The following is a 19335-nucleotide window of genomic DNA, read 5'->3' on the forward strand; positions in this document are numbered from 1 at the left end:
TCATATTGTCAACATCTTAAGAAAGTCATAAAAGAGGTTAAATTTGTAAAACTGTGAGAACTGTACCGGCTTCCCTCCTTGAGCATTTGGCAATGATATCCTCATATCATGATCTGGGAGGCTGCGGCCACCATTACCTGGAGGTGCTACGGGAAATGAGACAGTTGTATTTGTTTGTAGTTCTGGTGGTATATTTACCAACTGAGGATCATACACCTAGGAAAACAAGTTGAGCACATCATTACTTTGAGGTTCCAGTTTAAAAGCTCGGATTGAATTTAGGTCTAGAAGTTCACAATAGGGGTTGTTTGCGGCCATCTTGGAAATTCTTTTTTTCATTTTTGTTGTTGGTGATATTGAAAGTTTGGAAGGACGATAACAGGTCGTGTTATCCAGGTTTCTGTAAATTGTCTAGAAATCTCACCTTGGTCTTTGTTGTAATGATTAACACCAGACTTTGTTTGGTATTCTGTGTGTGTGGTAGAGACATTGCTGCACGCCCACCATGACACTTGCTCTGCTTACTAGGATATGCTTCATAAGCAGCCCTATACTGTGGTTATCTCAATGTTACTTCAATCCTTTCATATATAACTTTCACTGCTGTTTTGCCTTTTATGCTCCATGAAATCTATTTTGACGTATAATTGAGACTGGTTATTCTCTGGTGTTAAAGTTTATGTTTGGAATTTACCAGGGATTGATGTTCCTTCACTTTACTAACATTGATGGTATGGTATCATTATTGGTCAGTTTTAAGCTCAAGTGTTACCGGGTGAGGACTCTCAAATCCTCACCACATTGATGGATGCACTCTCACTTACTCATCCATCTCCTCGGTGCCTTGTGCAGAATAATCTCTGCAGTCATGAGCATCTAATATTCTCAGAGCCTATTGCTAAAAATTGCAGAGCCTATTGCTGAACATTGCAGAGCCTATGGCTAAACTTTGCAGAGCCTATTGCTAATCATTGCAGAGCCTATTGCTAAACATTGTAGAGCCTATTGCTGAACATTGTAGAGCCTATTGCTGAACATTGCAGAGCCTATTGCTGAACATTGCAGAGCCTATTGCTGAACATTGCAGAGCCTATTGCTGAACATTGTAGAGCCTATTGCTGAACATTGTAGAGCCTATTAATGGATACCCAGAGTGTTGACCCTTTTAAGTTATGGGGTGTGGGGAGGTCGGGTAGCCTAGTGGTTAAAGCGTTTGCTCGTCACGCCGGAGACCTGAGTTCGATTCCTGACATGGGTACAATGTGTGAAGCCCATTTCTGGTAGTCCCTGCTGTGATATTGCTGGAATATTGCTAAAGCGGCGTAAAACCATACTCACTCACTCACTTATGCGATGTGGTGAGTTAGCCATGCAGGTAAAGCGTTCACTCACCACTCTGAAGACCTCGGTTCTATTTGCAGTAAGGGTACAATATGTGAAGCCCATTTGTTAAAATTGAAGTTGCCAGGAGTGAGTGAGTATGGTTTTATGCCGCTTTTAGCAATATTCCAGCAATATAGATCAATCTACAGAAAGTTCCCACATTATTACTATAACTTCCTGCAACCATGAGCCTCACTGCTATTGCTGCGAATAGTTCAAACTCTGTTTGTTTTGTTTTGTTTTGATTGTTGTTTAATGCTGCACTCTGCACCGACTGCCTGTAAACAATCAGATGTTCAACAGACAAACCAGTGATTGATATTAAAAGCAACCATTCACAGTATAGGGATACAAACGCTATGAACCAAGTCACCGAGCCTGACCAACCAATCCATTTAGTCATCTCTTACCACAAACTTCGGTTGCATGGGACCTATCCTAAGCCGGGATCCCCATGGGGCTAAAAGACACTCACACCTGTATCTCGATATTGAAGTTTTGTTTTGCTGTCAACAAAGTGGGAACAAAATAACACTGTTTACTTTTCTGCATGATCATTAATCATCCTCTTAAAGATACTTAAAAATCACTTCCTGGTTATGTTAATTGAAGTCAATTTTTTCAGTTGCTGGCCTATTAACCGGATTAGTTGTTTGATAAAATCTACAAACAAACATACTTTACATTCAAACAATTTGGTTTTGTTAGCCCAGCACTTTGGGTAATTGCTCATCACACAAATAGTCCTAGGTTTGAATCTGGCAATGGTATAATTTCTACACATTTTAGGTGGCCTTTACCAAGATTGCTCAGTTATATACCTACAGATCTTAAAAATACCAAATGTTCAGGGTCCCTTCCTGTCAAAGATCTTTCTATGACTTTTTAATATGTATGGATGTCCTGTTGGATAATGTCTGGTTTTTAATCTTTCTGAATGCCTACATGCACTGTTATGTTGAAACTGTTAATTCTATAAGTCTTATGTTAATTTGCCGGTTAAAAATAATCAATGATCATGGCAACAATGTCCTCTAATTAAGAAAGGGATTCTTACTTTTGTCCTCTTAATTGCATGGACATGAAGGAGAGTTAAGATGCATTATATTTATTCATGCACACATGTAATGCCATTTCTGTTCAGTTCAATCACTTGGAGGAAGAATATAATTGGCATTTTGTCATGTTTATAGCTTTAAGCTAGTGCGGTGAAAGTTAATGAGGCCAATACACCATGTATTTAATGTAAAGAATTTTATCAAGAAATGTCAGTGACTTGCCTTCTTGTATACTGGTTGATGAGAAACACTGAATAATCCCCCACACTTGTGTTTAACCTGAGGGCAGTCTAACACCTCCTTCATCACACTCCATGGCAGCTAGCTACACACTCATCAGTATAGAGAGGTACCAGAGGACAGGAATCCCATGGTGTGGGATATTACCATATCAAACATCCTTTCCTGGCTGCCCAGCCACTAGGGGTAGTATGTCCACATCAACACATTGCGCTGGCTGTCTTGGGTATTGTGTCATAATCACCTTGTCCAAATCAACTCATTAAGCAAGCTATCTAAGAAAGTCATGAGTATTGTGTCAGAGTTTATGCTTTACACGGTCATGGGAAGTCATGGTTATTTTGTCAAGTTGATTTATTTCACCGTCAAGGATAGTCATGGGTACTTTGTGTGAGTTGACTCATTACACCGTCAAGTGAAGTCGTGGGTATTCTGTCTGGGTTGACTTGTACACCGTCAAGGGAAGTCATGGGTTCTGTGTCAGCGTTGACTCATACACCATCAAGGGAAGTCATGGGTTCTGTGTCAGCGTTGACTCATACACCATCAAGGGAAGTCATGGGTTCTGTGTCAGCGTTGACTCGTACACCATCAAGGGAAGTCATGGGTATTCTGTCTGGGTTGACTCGTACACCATCAAGGGAAGTCATGGGTTCTGTGTCAGAGTTGACTCGTACACCATCAAGGGAAGTCAAGGGTATTCTGTCTGGGTTGACTTGTACACCATCAAGGGAAGTCATGGGTATTCTGTCTGGGTTGACTCGTACACCGTCAAGGGAAGTCATGGGTATTCTGTCTGGGTTGACCCGTACACCATCAAGGGAAGTCATGGGTTCTGTGTCAGAGTTGACTCGTACACCATCAAGGGAAGTCATGGGTTCTGTGTCAGAGTTGACTCGTACACAGTCAAGGGAAGTCATGGGTTCTGTGTCAGAGTTGACTCGTACACAGTCAAGGGAAGTCATGGGTATTCTGTCTGGGTTGACTCGTACACCGTCAAGGGAAGTCATGGGTTCTGTGTCAGAGTTGATTCATTTCACTGTCAAGGGAAGTCAACTGAGGTATCCTTGACCTGGCAGAATGCACTGGCATGTTTCTACAACTGGGGATAATTTCTCTCTCCCCAGTTAACTTTCTCATGAACTCTACCTTGTGTAGAAACTTTTGTATCTCTATGACAGATGTAAACAAACTTTATGTCTGTCAAAAGATAACTCAGACTATATCTGTGCAAAAAAAGTATGTTTGGAGTATATTCTTGTAGTTTTTTGTGATTATGTTCTTTGCATCTAAACATGGCACAGGTCAGATAAACTTGACAGACACATTCTTTCAGTTGATTAGAGGACTCAAATTGATTCAAAGAAACCAGGCTTCTCTTCGATGAGAATATGTAGTACTGCGTGTTCACATGAACACATGCTTAAATTGAGCAGTGACAGTTAATTAGTGTTGAGTAACAAGGGATTTGGATTGTTTATAGGAAATTCCGGTATTGATTACAGTAAACTACGGTTATAACGAACACGCTTATAACAAACTGGTTTTTAGGTCCCTGCCATTTGCTGTATCTCTGCTGTACATATGCTTATAACGAATTACGGTTATAACAAACTAGAACTTGTGGTCCCTTTGAGTTTGCTATAACCGTAGTTTAATGTAGCTTTTATAAATAATAAGCCTTGGACATTTATACTGTTTACTTATGGGGTCATTGACAAATATGTACTAATACGAGTCATGTTTTTCTGCCCAGCGTAATTTGCTGTTAATGCACAGCATAGTCTAATTTAATCCATATGTTAGGTGATGAGGTACTCAAAGAAGGTGTGGTGCAGTCGGGTAGCCTAGTGGTTAAAGTGTTTCGCTCGTCATGCCGAAGACCCGGGTTCGATTCCCGATACGGGTACAATGTGTGAAGCCCATTTCTGGTATCCCCCTACTGTGATATTGCTGAAATATTGCTAAAAGTGGCGTTAAACCATACACACTCACTCAAAGAAGGTGAGGTGGCACAGTGGTCAAAGCCACTGCAGTTTGCTGTGCATCTGCATGATGCGCCTGCACATCACAGCAGTGCCAGGGTCCTTGTCATAACCCCAATGTTTTAACATAGTGTACACAGTGACATAACAGGAATACTGTTCACTCACTCAGGTATAGTGGGGGCGCACGGATGGCCCAGTCGTCTAAGGCGCCGCGATTCGCTGTGCAGAGTTATGTCCCTTGGGCACGCCAGAAACCTTTGATTGTGGGTTCGAATCCCGGTTCACCCCAATTATGTTTCTAGGTTTGTCAGCACTATACCCGTGCTCGTGGGTTTCATCGAAGCGGTAAACGTCTGAGACCTGCATCACTTCGGGCTTTCCTCCCACATTAAGCTGACACGCTGCGATATAACTGGAATACTGTTAACAGCGGCGTTAAACCAAACTCACCCACTCACTCAGGTATAGGGGTCCCCAGATTCAAATACCATTGGAAAAGACCTCAAGGATCTGAGAAACCCCCATAATTTGAACACTGCTCTATTTGTCAGTGATCTGTGCCAAGCCTTTTTCGTCTTCTAGCCAAAGCTTGTCTCATCATTTTCATTTTCAGTACATTTTAGTGTTAATATATGTGTCATTGGCTGAGCTACCTTGACCAAAAGAAACTTTATTAGACTTAGGCTGAAGATGTAGTGGTTATAGTTTGTGTCAGCACAGTACTTTTCCTCTCATATAAGTCCTGGAATTTTGATAGAAACAAGCAACCACATTTAACAAGTGAGATAGGAGTTTCAGAATCTGTGGAAAATCTAGACTTGCTTCGTGTAGAGCTATAGCATTACAGTAAGGGCTGGGCAGGAAGGGTTCGAGGACTCCAAGATAGAACAGACTTGAACCCAACTCACTCACTCATTAGTAGACTGCAGGTAACGAGAGCTGTTCCACTAGACACTATTACCCCAGCAGAGTACCGTCGCTTCATGCATTAAATTACCTCCACTGCACTGCATGAGGAGGAGTTAATTTGATTCTTGACTGTTACGCACTAGGAAAGGGAGACAGCAAGCTGGGCTCTAGCTAGCTCTGTATTATTACCAATACAGACAATTACTTCCATTTTGTTTTAGAAATGATGATCCTAACATGTGATAGTGTTGAACATGCGTGTCATATTAGTAAATTAATACCATGTATCAATCACGCTGTGCCCCTAGAACATGAGATGGGATTTCTTGATTACGCAGAAGTAGGGACTGGTTTTTAAGGCAGACCGTCTGATTATTGTTATTTGCTTCTCCTTGCCAAATTTATCTACGGGACAGAGCAGAGTGGAGCCGCTCACAGCTTGTGTGTACCGTTAATTGTACCTGGCCTACCTAGCTGGTCCTCATTAACTTGTTGAAAGTCACTGATCTATATTCTCTTTCACAGATGATTGCCGGGACTCCAGTGAGGAGGAGAGAGTGTGGAGGGTGTGAAGAGGATGAAGGGCAGGGGGGTGACGATGGGGAGAGGGGGGTGGAGTGCAAGACGATGGGGACGATGATCTGAGGAGTGCAAGAAGATAGCGAGGGGGGTGATGACAAAGATCAGGTGACAACAATTGATAAGATAGCAACATGGATTTTGAACAAGGGGATAGATTGTTGGTAACTGGGAAAGACTGATTAAGATTGAAGATGTCCATTGGCTTGACCTGACTGGTGCAGAGAGGAGAGTCTTGAAGAGGAAGGGAGGAGATATTACCTGTGGAGGAAGAGGATGAAGGGTGATGGATGGTGTCATCCTCAACATGGAGATCGATGAGGCTGGAATAGTGTTGAGTTATCATACAATATTGGTTATGCTTTGTGTTGTTTATAAAACTTCTTTGAACTCCCAGGCTTTCAGTTGACAACTTTGACACATGGGTACTGAATTCAATGTAAGCCCTCATTACAAACTATACAGCAACATTTAGCCATGTAGAGTTTCATTGTCATGTTACCAAGCATGGTGGTGGAGTGTAAGGTCTAAACATATACTTACTGTGATCTGTAGGAGATTCATCCAGATAGGAAGGGATCTCAGACCTTAGATACATGTGTTGGAAATGCTTCAGGTAGAAGATTAAAGTTAATACAAAAAATGAGGTTTGTAGTGGAAACAGAGGAACAGTAGACTGGAAGAGAGAGTGTCAAGAGTGTCAGTGAGAAAATGGTGAAAATTGAAGAAATGGTTGAAGAAAAGAAGACTTCTAAAAGGAGGAAACATGTGACATAGTTAAAACTTTGAGAAAGAGTAGCAGAGAATGCTTTACAAGAGCAGATGAAAGGGGGACTTTGTTGGGGAAATGGAGTGTTGTGTCAGAAATGAAAGTGGGTGGTATGAAAAATGGAAGGGTATGATAAATTAAAGGGTATGTTTGATGGAGTGAGTTGTTATGAGATATGGAGGGTGATAGGAGAAATGGAGGCGGATGATAGGAGAAATGGAGGGGGTGGTAGGGGAAGTTGAGGGGGGTGCGACTAGGTGAGAGGGCATCTCGCCAGCATCAGCAAGTCGTGGCTCCAGCAAGTCAAGGGTGGGATGTTGGCAAACAAAGCCTAACGAGCCCCCACCGCCAGTGCTGATCACCTCACAACTGATCACCCTCTCAAACACACGGCTGTCTAGGCAGACTCTCTATTGTAAAGGAGTGCCCTTTAATTTGCTGCTTGTCTTGTTTTGTTTTTGCATCAAATGAAGGGGGACCAGATAGCATGGGCTGGTCGGGCGACTGGATGGAGGCAATACGGGATTATGTTTTCCTGTTTGTAAATAAATAACGCAGACAGTTTTATCGGGAGTCTGATCTGGAGGCAGAAGGAGACTGGAGGATGATATTTACAGCTGAGATTGTGTGCTGAGAGGATCAGATAGAATGCTTTGATTTATCTGTAAAATAAGATTGTACAAACAACTTTTGTAGAGATTGTTAACAGTTGTGTATGAAAGTGTATATTTTGTATTAATGATACTTTAGCTGTGGCTGTGTACTGATAGAGGAATATGATAGCCTGGAACATGTTTACTTCTATCTTCTATGCCTGTGCTCTCTGGCTAATGTTAACGTGTGCTAGACTTGTGATTGTGTTTGTACTTGAGTTAATCAAACTTTATACTTAGTTTGAAGAGAGTTTGAATTTAGGGAAACATTTTGAACCAAACCTTGATATTTTTGGGTAAATTTTCACTTACATTTCTTTGGAATATTTATCAGTATCAGCTGTTATTTTCTTCTTTTTTTTAAGGTCCTTGTTGAAAGGAATCTGTAGGTAAACTAGAAATTTACAGATAAGTACTCACATAGTGGAGTGATTGACCCTTTTGAAGTGTTACCAAGATTCTACTCATGTTTCTAAAAGAAATGATATAATAGTAGGGTGTTGAGTTTCTTTAATCGTTGTGATGTATGAAAAGAATCTTACCAACTTGCGTGCTGTGTTGGGATGCTGCCTTTGTTAATATGTGTTTTTTCTGGACAGGCCGAGAGAATCCTATTCATCCTTAATTGGACACACTTCATATTCAGTGTTCGTCAAAGTGGTCAGATGGCATAAAAGTTTTGATCAAAGTCTCATCTCATCAGTTTTATCTGGTAGTTTTTCAGCTTACCCTCAGGCATTTCTATAATTATGGGATCAACAGCTTAAGAACATCACACAGATCTACATTCAATCTGTTCTGAACCAAAGAATGTCTTGCCAATTATCTAGGAATGTTTGCTTTGTGTTTTTTCCAGTAATGTGCCTACTGTGTAGATTTTTTTGTTTTGATTGATTTTTCTTATAAATATTTTAGTTTCAAAATCACTTTAGAAAGACGATAGTAGGTTTTTTTTAGAAGTATCAAACTAGGAAGAGTTTTATTTTGCCAGATGTTACCTTCAACCCGATACCAGATGCCTTGCATCTTAAAAGAAAATATGACAAATTCATTTTCAGTTTTAAAAAAATGTAGCAGTTCCCTTTTTGGAAAGACATTCTATCTAAATGACTATAGCATATCTATGTAAATAGACAAAAAACACCCAAAAATATGAATTTAAATTTTCTAATCTTAATTTAAGATAAGATGTGATTAGGGTCTGAATGTTTGTCCAGTAGTTGAGAGCAGTCAGCAAAACTACTGAATCTGAAAGATGTCAGGGCTGGGAGAGAGGGAGGGTGTGGCAGAGGGGAAAGGGGTGAGTGGAGAGAGAATGGGGGTCCTGCTGTAAGACCCTCTCTCTCACAAAACCTTTTGACTGCAGTATGGATTCATGCACTGATTGATCGAAGAAGGAGAAAAGTACAAATTACACTGTTGTAGCCTGCTAATTTGTTATAATTACAGAGCTTGTTGGGTCGACATTTTGTCAGTGGATGGAGACTGTGTGTCGGACTGGTGGTGGAGGCTTCAAATACTCCGCTCCCTGATGTTTACCCGCCTGTATTTACACGAGAACGGCTCGATGCCACTGATATAGTCACTTCATCCCATCTTTGACCATCTGGATGAATCATTCAGATAAGCGGCTTTGTTCTTGCTAAACTGTCCTACCGTATCCTTCCCAATAGGTGCTCACATTGCAAATATAGTGAGATGTGAGCTCAACTCCCATGGTGATGCACCTGGTACTGTATTCTACCAAACAGATGTCCCCTTTACAAATGTAGAGGGACAATTAGCTCCTCTTCTGTAGTGTTGACTCCTAGTATCATACTCGACCCAATAGGTGCCCCCCCCCCAATACAAATGTGGAGAGCCATGAGCTTCCATCCTTTGATTATTATTCCTAGTACTGTGTGTGTTCTACACAACGGGTGCCCTCATTATGTATAGAATATATCTCTTACTTACATACAGGGTGACTAGCATCCAAGACAGTCTTAGCTTGATTGAAGTCATGCAAAACACAGTTTGTTTGCAAACTGGAGCTTTATGATGTTTATCAATCTAGCCATAAATAGCCACCCCAATTACACGGAATCCATTACTCAATTTATCCTGTCACTATAACTACAACATCTAGGTTGAGACTGGAGAGCATACTTCCCTTTAATAATCTGAGGAGGTTTTACGGTATGACAGTTTCATGGTCATCCACAGTTTGTCCATCCACTTATGTCTGGAACAACATTTCAGTTGATCTGAACTTTTCTAAAGATCCTTGTCAATAGTAGAGACAATCTAGCAGAAAGGACTCTGAAAAGATGCTGATCAACATATCTCTGATCCCTTTTCTTCCTTGAATGTTTTTTTCTCACATTTTCTGGACGAGGATTTGTGAAGTCTCTCTTTGTGGTATCTCCACCTCCATATTTAGTTCTGTTCAAGTCTTGTGAGGTATGCCTCATAACTTTAATGCAGCTTAGATTCCAATGAAACTTCTGAGGAGCACACCCATAAAACTAGCCTTCTGTGAGTGTTTTCAAGAACAAATTATCTTCGCTCTTTGATTATTGTCACAAAACAATGTATTTGAGTGAGACCACCCGGAAAGTTCCCACATTATGAGAGTGAGAGTGAGAAAGTGCCCTGAAGAGACAGTTTAGCCTGGGTTTAGTAGACACACATTGGAATCAAGGAACTAATTCACCTGTATTAAAAACTGGAGGATAAATGGGAGAATGGTGTTATTGACTAGTTGTGGTGTCAAACTTCAAAGGGAAATTATTATTTTTATAGATTATTATAATAGTTTTTTGTATTAATTTGATTTTTTAATCTTTTGGGGACAGAAATAGGTTTTTTTATGAATGGACATGATGCTGTTATGTTTTAAGTAGAATTAGACGGAAACAACTTAACATACATTGTGTATTAGTGCTCATTTTCTTGCTTGAGTAGAAGACATTGTTGAACAGTGATAATTTAGGATTTTAATGTGTATCATACCATAGGCTGCTATTGCCTGTAAATGCATTACCTTGCCCTATTCCAAAAAAGCCTTCCTAGTGCTATGAGAGTTGTAAGGGACCGATCGTTTGATAATCTGGTAGGGGGACTGGGATTTTGTTAGACTAACATCTAGTCTCTGAAATGAACATATTGTACAGAAAAAAACAGTTGTTCAATTATCTTAATAAAAATATAATAAAAGGGAGTCCAAAGACTCACAGTAATCTAGACTTGCCATACATTATAGACTTGCATGGGCTGTATTTGATATATTTGTATCAGGGTCTGTAAGACAGACTAGGATTTTGTATCCACATTAGATATTTTTTCAGCTTCAGCTGCAAACCAGATATTTTTTGTGTGTGAAACTATGAGCCTGAATTTTAGTTTAAAGAAAAACACCTTGCAACAATGTAACTTTTGCAGCAGGAAACTTCTTTTCTTTCAAAGGTCTGAAGCATAATAATTGTTTTAAAGAAATTTCCGGGACAGTTTATTTGTTTCAGTAAAATCAAATAGTCGGTCCCTAACTCTGACTTGATGTAGTCGGAGCTCTAAGATATTGTTGGAAAAAAGGGCCTCTGCAACATCACCGTAGTAAATATGTTTCCTAAGAAACTGCGTGTAAGAGATATATTTAAGGGGATGGAGAGAGAATCAAGGAGTGAGTTATTCAGATTTCATAATATGGAGGACCAGAATTGTGTTGGGTCAACATTTAGTATAGGTAAAGAGATGGGAAGGTTATCCATTTACTGATTTAGAGTACGCTCAAAGTTAGAAAGTCAGTTACGAGTTCTCCATGTAATACAATATTTGACTGCTGCCTTATCAGATGATAACAAAACATGCCACTTGATGTTTAGTCCAAAGCTGTAGTAACAGTTGAAGTAGCATGTATAGTCATCAGGAAGATGTTTTTCCCATGGCTTTTCTCATTTTCATTATTTCAAGACAGATTAATATTCTTATTGTTGTGTTTTTGTCAGTCAGTTCCAGTCTGGTATTATGTATCCCAATATCATTCCATATAAAAGATGAAATGTTTGTGTTCAAGATTATCGGTACTGTTTATTCTGCCCTGTTCTACACCTGGCGAACAATTCCCCTGTTGTGCAAGATGTTTTGCCCTACTTACACAGTCATTCCATACGTTGTAACAGATGGTCACATTCTAAGGAGTAAAAGGTATCAAATTATTTATGTATATATGTTGAAGTTGTTTGTTATAACTTTATTGTTAATTACAGCCTGGTTTAGTGTATTAGGTTTAATTTTTTCTATATTACTTGTAAAACCATGTCAAGAAGAATGACACAGTAGGATATTGCTGAGATTCATGAACAGAAACCTAAACTAATTTCACCGATCTGAGCAAAATGCGAAGAGAGGAAACTTTGTGGATATCAACTTCTTCATTTTGTATCCTAAACGTTTCCTGCCATCTTCTAAATGCAAAGAGGAGAAGGGTAGCCTAGTGGTTAAAGCGTTTGCCTGAGACGCTGAAAACCTGGGTTTGATTCCCAACATGACTACAATGTGTGAAGCCCATTTCTGGTGTTCCCGCTGTGATATTGCTGGAATATTGCTAAAAGTAGCGTAACACCATACTCACTAACTCTCTCTAAATGCCAATCAAAGACTTCATAAGCAAAACCTCAATCAATTTAGGATTGAATGCACCTATGTGTGTGTTGAATTGTTTTGTTTCTGTTTATGTGTACATTACATTGGTTGTGCTTTATTTACAAACTATGTATACACATATTTATTACTTTTTGTTGTATGTATTTCTTACGGAATGCTTTCATCCAAACCCGCTAAACAAAGATATTATCAGCATGGAATTTTGCATGCAGAAGTTGTCAATAATGAATATGGGAGTGTTTACTCCAACTGGTGTTGTTGGTAGAATAGTGTAGAATATGTTATTTTCTTACGGTTGTGTGTAAATATGTGTATAGCCACACTGTATATAGTCAGACTGCCTTATGTTTGTATTGAAATGGCAGAGTTGAGAAAATGTTTTGAAAATGTTGTCGATTGTATCTGAGCACATTGATCAAGCAAGGAAACCTACAATGTATTGATTGATCACTACGTGATTGCAAATGAGCAAAATGATCAACGAATGACAGCTTTTTTTCATTGACAGATCTGAAATATTGCCGACAAATGGATTGTTCATTTTTAGGTTGTGTTTGTTTTTGTTTATAAGTAATCTCACCTAAGTTCGAAGACATTCACGTTTAATCATAAGTATGCACATTATCACATGTTAACACTCGACTGGTGGGATGTTCAATAATTTCATAACATGTTTACCAGTATGCTTTGAAAGGGTAAATGAATCTCACAATGGGTAAATCCTATGATGAAAATGCTTGTCAAAAAGTAAACACATGTTACGATTGTATTTGTGGAGTTATAATTCAGTTATCTTACCTTTATAATGTACAATATTTATTCAAAACGATTACATCTTCACATAGAAACAAATATCAATGTGTTGATTTGCAATAAATGCATCACTGATTGTCTAGGAAGGGGTAGCCTAATGGTGATGTGATTCTCAACATGAGTGTGTCAAGCTGATTCTTGGTTTTCCTCAAACCAATATGCCTGAAATATTATTAATAACAGCATCAAACCTCACTAACTCACTCACTCACTCACTCACAAGACAATTGATCTGATTGCTGCTGCTGAAGCTGCTCTTGTGAGATGTAGGGCTCACACTAACAATCCCCCTGCTACAGTGTCTGGATGCTTTCTGTCATGCTTTCATCGGTGCTTCCAGGTCCTGCCTTCTCTCATGACTGGCGCAGATTAATGTGGTTCATATCCTGGGGTGCAGAGGGGGCAAGGGTGGCCCAGTCGTCTAAGGCGCCATGCTTGTGGGTTTCACCGAAGTGGTAAACGTCTGAGACCTGCATCACTTCGGGCTTTCCTCCCACATTAAGCTGACACGCCGTGATATAACTGGAATACTGTTAAAAGCGGTGTTAAACCAAACTCACTCACTCTTGGGGTGCAGATATGAGACTACTCAGTGAACTGACTCAGTATAGGTTGTATTTAGGAGGTTTGGTTCAGTGAAGAGGTGATGACTGACAGTTGTTACGACAATTTGTATGCCAGCTGTTATTAGGGAAGAGAATTGATGGACGTCAACTTCTATATCATGAGGGACACAACATTATGGAGTATGCTCTTACTCCTTCATCAGGTGAAACATTGTGTTCCTCATACTAAAGAAGTTGACATCCCTAAATTCTCTTCCTTACGTGTATCTCTTCTGAATGCCTTTCAAAGACTTCAGTGGTTATTGTTAAGAGAGTGCACCATGACTCATTAATTCAGCCAGATAGACGTGTGTGTCACACCTTAGATCCAGGATCGACCAGTTAGGTCAAAGGTGCACATACAGTTGCAACAAACTGACACAGAATTGGAAACCTTGCCCTTTTTGTTTCTTGTACTGGATGCTGCTCACTAGTGTGTGGAAGAGGGCTGAGACACTGCACTGACGTCACAATTGATACCTTGTCCATCAGACCATACATATCACTATATACTTTGTCATAGTCAAATTGTGGTCATTTATGTTTATTTTAAAAAACAAAAGCCGATTTTTCCAAAAACATCTTAACCATCATGTGATCTGTCCCATCTAACATGAGAGGTACTATGGACCTATTGCTGATGTAGCTTTGTTTGGGAAGTGACATTGCCATCTTACTTCATCTTGTCAGTGACTTCCAGAAGAACTTCTTTCATACCTGTGTAATTTCATTGGACAGCATTTTAGCATTGTGACATTTGAATCGGACTTCAAACCAAGTTATTGTAGCAAATAGGCCCAGGGTACTCGTCATGATATTTATGTGATAAATCCTTATTATCCATCACTGCAATCTAATGGGATTTAATTGAAATAATTTGGAAGAGGTTATACAGAACAAAACACAGGATGTTTTACAATTTGATCTTTGGCATCAATGGATTGTTTCAGCCTTACTTGGACTCAATGTCCAGGCTCTGTGACTGTCAATACTTGTCTGTCAGTGGTATAGTGATGCAGTGTTAATGCCCCCCACAACTAGAGCATGTGTGTCTCATGCTTGTGACATGCATACCCTCTGTTCTATTCTGTCAACATTGTTGCATGATTTTCTGAATATGAAACAGCAAATGACATTTGTTTCATCACAGTGTTTGTTTATTTTTTTATGAGCCAAATATTATTTGTACGATGTGAAAAAGGCAAGTAATGAAAAGTTTATGATAAACTGAAACTCAGCAGTGTTGTAAAAATAATCTGATAGATACTATCCTCACAGGTTATTAATGTCATTGTCAGTAGTCAGCTACTGCAGACCTGGGCCCACTTGCACAAAGCGATCTTAGCGCTAAGATGATCTTAACTCCCATACTTTAACATAGGCTTACGATAGCCTTAGCGCTAAGATCGTTTTGTGCAAGTGGGTCCTGATTTATAGTGAAAGAGATCAGTGGAAAATGGTGTGTTGGAGATGTACGTCTTCCTATCCACATTTTATATCTATCTTGCCTTGAAGTCCTACATTCAACTGAAGGTGCTATTCCATGGTGGTTGTTCAGAGCTGAGCAGATGCTTGCCTGTTGTACTAGTGTCCCCCATCAGCTTGTTATATCAAGATGTCTTACTTACAGTAGGTATCATTTGACTCAGCTAGATTCAGATATGTTGAGGACCTTGTAAAGGACACATTTGCATTCTCTGCTAGTTTTGTGTAAAGCATGAGAACTGTTTGTTATTGTACCTACACCATTACTGCAGGCCTGTTGTCAGGATACTCCTGAAGGCCTTGGACCAGGTGAGCTATTGCAACACTCAAATCAGGTTGAACTGTAACACCAGTCCAACCAGGTGTGCCATGGCAATACTTCTGCCAGGTGAGCTATGACTGCATTCCAGCCAGGTGAGCTATAACATCAGTCCAACCAGGTGTGCCATAGGAACACTTCTGCCAGGTGAGCTATGACCGCATTCCAGCCAGGTGAGCTATAGCAAGTCTGGCCAGGTGTGCCATAGGAACACTTCTGCCAGGTGAGCTATATCTGCATTCCAGCCAAGTGAGCTATAGCAACAGTCCCACCAGGTGTGCAATAGCAATACTCCATCCATGTGAGCTAGAGCATCATTTACCCTGTCTTAGGTTTAGTAGGTAAAGTACAGTCAACTGTAGATAATGAACATGGAATTATTTATTCTAACCCCGATCTCATGTGATTAAAATTAGTGTTCATAAAAAGCAGACTTTAGATGCAAATAGGTTGAATATAGAAGTAATGCCTATATATACTGCCCTGCAATTGTAATGATATACGAAACCTATGTTAAAAAGAATCCATTTGACTTTGTTATGTTCGAGTTGAGTGTATCATTGTATGCATGTTGCATTTACTATCAAGGACATTTTAGAACTACACTATTTTGTTGTTGGTTAGTGTCTTGTATATTCACGAATAACAGCTGATCCCGAGTGCTACATTTGTGACAGTACTAAGAGCTGTAGCTACCTTGCTGAATTACTTATATTAAGTTTGTTATGTATTTATTATGCTGCAGAAGGCACTGTAGATATGCGACCCAGTATCTGAGGCAATGGTGAGAAAATAAACAATGTCATAACTTACCTTTGTTCTTTGTCTTATTCATGTCTTGATGACGGCCGCGTCTTTGTGTCGTAGGGGGAACGGGTGCCCCAGTCGTCTAAGGCGCCGCGATTCGCTGTGCTGAGTTGCGTCCCTTGGGCACGCCAGAAACCTGTGATTGTGGGCTCGAATCCCGTTTCCCCCCGATTATGTTTCTAGGTTTGTGAGCACCATACCCGTGCTCGTGGGTTTCACCGAAGTGGCAAACGTCTGAGACCTGCTTCACTTCGGGCTTTCCTCCCACATTAAGCTGACATGCCGTGATATAAAAGCGGCGTTAAACCCAACTCACTCACTCTTTTTGTTGTAAGAGGCGACTAACGGGATCGGGTGGTCAGGCTCACTGACTTGGTTGATGCATGTCATCGATCCCAATTGGATGGATCGATGCTCATGATATTAATCACTGGATTGTCTGGTCCAGACTCGATTATTTACAGACCGCCGTCATATAGCTTGAATATTGGTGTGTGCGGCGTTAAACAACAAACGAACTAACCAACCAATCATATCTAAAGACGTTAAAAGACGGTACTTGTTGTTACCCTGCCTGGTGTTCGGAATGAAGGGGATGAACAAGAACTCGGTATACTGTGTCTTAGTGGGGTATCGATGTATGCGACGTGATACCTTAGTAGTCTAAAACTATACCGGTATCAGTCCGGACTGGTAGTACAAGCGGCCACACACACAAGTCTATCTAACAAGTCGCTGTATAACTGTAATGATCTTGAACGAGACGTTAAGCCCCATTTCACCTCACCTCACCTCACCTCACCTCACCTCACCAAGATAAAGTTTGTTTCTTGTTCAACGCAGCAAAATTGCAGCTATATGGCCGTCCGTAGTGATGCAGGTCTTACGAGCACTGGTACGGTGCTGACAAACGCAGAAAGATAATCGTGGATAACCGAGATTCGAATCCACGATAATTGGTTCCTGGCGTGCCCAAGGGACACAACTGCACAGCGAATTGTGGCACTTTAGACGGTGCCCCCACTGCAAATACTATTATGAATGGTGGTGGCTTGATTGGCATGAAGGTTGGTGTAGTTGTCGATTTCTTGAAATATGAATATACAATAAGGGCAATAGCGTTGAGTTTACCGTACGAATGGACTTTCGGCGCTGAAAAACCTGGAAACATAATCCAAGCGAATCTGGGATTCGAACCCACGATCCCGGTAGTGTGGCTCACACTGTCTGTAGTTTGCCCTCTCCGACCCGATATCAGCGTACGTTTGCTTGATGTTTAAACCGTTGGATGCATTGTGAACGAACCAAGACAATGATATATGGGTCGAATATTGATAACGCTGTTACTCCACCCATTCTCTTAATCAGCTGGTGTTCATGCCAACTGTCTTGCGTCATATCTTGAAGCCCTCTCTATTCTGTGGAACGTTGATATTCTGAGTTAATTGTTACCTACATCTATGAGAGGGTTAGAAACATGCTACAATTTGTAGTGGCATTAATCACGACATATTTACGACGGAACAAACCAACTGAAGCAGATACATCAACTTCTTCTACGCTGACTTGAGTTGTACGTACTTCAAGCGCCAACAGGTTACCAAATACTGATCTGCGTGATCCAAACCCTTGAGAGACAAAATAATTAAAGTTATTTCCGGTTATGCGAAGGCATCTTTCCCTTCATTGAAACGGACGGATTTGTTAAAATGATCTGGTAGACTTCATAGCGCAAGCAGTTCTTTTGTGGGAGCCATGTCGACCTTTTAAGCGTGTCAAGGTTGTATTGTCAGTTCGGGATACCAAAGTTAATCTTCAGATTGTTCACACATATGTATGACTGCGTGTAGCATATGTATGATTGTGTGTAGCGTATGTATGATTTGTACAACTCGCATAAATGGACATAAATGTCTCTTAACTTACTGACAGTTACTTAGCAACTTAACACCATCCCGTGATCTTGACCTCTGACGGATACCAATCAAGCTTTCTATAACCTATGACGGTTAAATACCATCTATGTGAATATCTTTTGAGATTGTAATGAACTATTTGTTCATGAACAGTGACCCCTCTGTCATGATCAGTGTCCTTGACCTTCAGTGAGTCTGAAGGCTCTGACGTCCATACACATGAACTCCGGTTCATACTTACATGAATTCACACATTGAAAGTCAACCCAATAATTTCAAATTCCCTGAAGGTGGCGCAGGTTAGACGACAATGATAAATCGAGGGATGTGATCAAATCATGCCAAACATAAAGAGAAGATTTTTTTCGTATGTCGTTTAATATGGCTACAAAAAGTTATATTTTAACTCACTCGTATAAGTGAGTATTGTTTTGCCCCGCAGACAGATATATTTGAGGTTCATCAAGGAGAGCTGTAAATACTCAGGGGGCACGAGTGACCAAGTCGTCTAAGGCATCGCAATTTTTTTAATGTTTTTAAGGCGCTGCAATTTGATGTATAGAGATGCATCGACTAGGCGTGTATCAAACCTGTGCTTGTGGGTTGTAAATCCCAGGTTCGTCCTTATTATATTTCTATATGTCTGCGGGGGGCCCAGTCGTCTAAGGCGCCGCGATTCGCTGTGCAGAGTTGCGTCCCTTGGGCACGCCGGAAACCTATGATTGTGGGCTCGGATCCCGGTTCGCCCCGATTATGTTTCTAGGTTTCTCAGCGCCATACCCGTGCTCGTGGGTTTCACCGAAGTGGTAATCGTCTGAGACCTGCATCACTTCGGACTTTCCTCCCACATTATGCTGACACGCCGCGATATAACTGGAATACTGTTAAAAGCGGGGTTAAACCCAACTCACTCACTCATTCTATATGTCTGCAGTATATCTGTGATGGTTGGTTTCACCAAAGAGGTAAACTTCGGCCTTCCTTCCACATCAAGCTGGCAGGGATAAAACTAATTACCGTGCAAAGCGGCGTTAACTAAACTCACCAACAACGGTCAACCCGTGGCCAAGCAAACCAGTGGTTGATGACATGACCAACGTGACCCACCGTTGGGGCACGAGTATAGTCAGCCAGACCCAGTCCTCGGCCATTTAAAACATGGACCTG

The 19335-nt window shown here is 40.6% G+C and overlaps 1 protein-coding gene across 1 annotated transcript in view; it reads left to right on the forward strand.

Moving 5' to 3' along the window:
• The window catches only part of LOC124134840 (titin-like), an 82539-nt gene extending 71931 nt beyond the window's left edge, over positions 1 to 10608 (forward strand). Inside the window, exon 21 of the mRNA XM_046499902.2 lies at positions 6104 to 10608. The gene's annotated coding sequence lies outside the window, so the exon portion shown is untranslated. The remainder of the gene's footprint in view (positions 1 to 6103) is intronic.
• Positions 10609 to 19335: the final 8727 nt, after the last annotated feature.

This window comes from Haliotis rufescens, unplaced genomic scaffold, assembly GCF_023055435.1.
Source record: "Haliotis rufescens isolate VD_foot unplaced genomic scaffold, xgHalRufe1.0.p SCAF_3, whole genome shotgun sequence".
NCBI classification, from domain to species: Eukaryota; Metazoa; Mollusca; class Gastropoda; order Lepetellida; family Haliotidae; genus Haliotis; species Haliotis rufescens.